General features: G+C 44.2%; 1 pseudogene; it reads left to right on the forward strand.

Moving 5' to 3' along the window:
- The first annotated feature begins 1,305 nt into the window (after window positions 1-1,305).
- On the forward strand, window positions 1,306-2,199 carry LOC102494443 (hydrolethalus syndrome protein 1-like; annotated as a pseudogene).
- The last annotated feature ends 81 nt before the right edge of the window (window positions 2,200-2,280 follow it).

Consider the following 2,280-nt stretch of genomic DNA (forward strand, 5'->3'; position numbering starts at 1 on the left):
CTTATTTTTTAAAGGTATAAACATCAAAAAATATAACATTGTTGGACCAGCAGTTGGCATAATGGCTATGTCACTGGACTCCCATGTAGTTGACCGAGGTTCAAGTCCTGTACCCAGTTGCTTAAACTCATGTCGGGCACGTGTGTGTGCGTGCCCAAGATCCTGAGAGGAGACCGGAGGAGAAAGGATTGCCATGTGGCCACCACCAGGGGGTGATTTCTTGCTTTCTGTCTCTCTGTCTACTTCTGTCTTTCTGGTGAGTGTACACACCCTATAGCAGAGAACCTCTAAAAAAAAGTAAGATTGTAAGAAGAAATATTAAGTATTCACTTTCTGTAACTTTTTGTAGTTATTTTAAGTTACTAACTTATAGAATACAATTTGAACTGAATTTACCACAACTTTTCTTAGTACAATCATATTGCACTCCTTTAAATTAAGGGATTATGGGCCAGCCCCATAGTACAATGGTTAAGTGCTATGTAGTGGGAACTGGATTTTTCTTCACTGACTGAAATTCAAATCCAGGTGATGCCTTAAAAAAAATGCTAGGCACATATGAACATGTGCCCATGATCCTGACAGAAAGGAAGAATGGAAAAAAGGGAGACTGCAGTGTAACCACTCTCCATCAAGGGTGCTTTCTCTCTCTCTCTCTCACTCTAGTTCTTGCTCTCTCTTTTTTGCTCTCTATGGAATATGAATATGGCCTCTGGCATTAAAAAAGATCTATTTGGCCTGCACACAGGCAACTGTGTGCCTGCGCAGGTTGGGCCTGCAGAGTTTGGCAGGTTTGGTGGCACTTGGTGCTCAGTGCTCTGTGGGACTCTGTGGGTGGAATTTTTAGAAAAATTCGGGTACTTGGTACCAGCAGTTAGCATAATGGTTATGTTGCTGGACTCCCACGTACTTGACTGCAGTTCGCATCCTGGACCCGGTGGCTTGAACTCACGCCAGGCGCGTGTGCGTGTGTGCCCAAGATCCCAAGAGGAGAATGGAGGAGAAGGGATTATGGCATGGCCATCCCCCCTGGGGGGTGATTTCTCGCTTTCTTTCTCTCTTGTCTCTCTCTATCTGTCTGGCGAGCACACGTGCCCTATAGCAAAAACCTCTCAAAAAAAAATTTTGAGTACTAATAACAGTCAAGGTACACTGAAAATAAGGTGGTGCAACAGAAGGTAGCTGACCTGAAGAAACTGTCCATGACTACATTTCCCACTGAAAGTACAGAACCTGGAGATGAGATTTTTCACCTTAAGCCATTTTGATTGCAGAAAAAAGATGGTTTTACTGTGTAAGGAAGCAATGAAAGAATTAATGGGACCTGATGGACAAAAATGGGCCAGTATGGATCCAGAAGAACAAATGTTGTAAGTTGCCACAACTTTTACCCAAATCTGTGCGGGTCAGGGTGAGGTGATGCCACGAGAGAAAGCCCATCTCTGCAGTACCGTCCTTACAACAAAGCTTCAGTAACCATGGGGGAATGACCTGCTGGTCCCAGGCAAATGTAATACCCACATATAGAAAACCACGGCCCCTTGGAGACACCCTCAGGGGCTTCCCAAAGACTCTGAAAGTCAGTTCTGAAGAGAAAAGTACAGTGGAGCAAGCCAGATGTGGAAGTGCTGGTGACAGATGAGTCTGTTATGAGTCTGAATCTGGTACAGAAAGTGATCTGGATTTCTGGGACTCAAGACAAAGACTAATTGGTCTGCAGTTCTAGGAAGACAGAGAGTCTCCCCTTGATGTTCCATAAAGATTTAATCTACCTCACAAGTACCCATACCTTTCTCAGGATCAGCTTATTTGCTACATATGAAGAAAGGCGATGGGCCCTCCAGCTTACAAACAAGCTGTGATAATTGCCAGCAAGCCCAAGTCCTTATCCAACCAAGACTGGACCAGGTAAGCCAGAACTGGGGTAAGGTCAACTGTGTGACCCACCACTTTGAGTACAAGCGAAACTGGGACTCAGTGAGATTTCCTGATGAAGATCACAGGAAGGAACTATGCTGGGGCATCTGGGAGCAGATGCTCTGTCAAGCAGAGCCCCAACCTAAGTTGCAGCACATGTATGTTACAAACACTTACTTAGTGCCCACCTAGAAGAAATGGTCTGTCCTTTGCTGGGGTATTCGCTGTGACCTTACTAATGGTGTGTCAAGGAATTTTTCCTTCTCACTTTATCCTTCTTAAGTCTTCCTTACCTCCTGTTTTTTCACAGGCTTGTTTGGAATAACCTTATTATATTTTTTTTTGAGAGGTTTTTTTTTTGCT

The sequence above is a fragment of the Tupaia chinensis genome, unplaced genomic scaffold (assembly GCF_000334495.1).
Source record: "Tupaia chinensis unplaced genomic scaffold, TupChi_1.0 Scaffold138260_1, whole genome shotgun sequence".
NCBI classification, from domain to species: domain Eukaryota; kingdom Metazoa; phylum Chordata; class Mammalia; order Scandentia; family Tupaiidae; genus Tupaia; species Tupaia belangeri.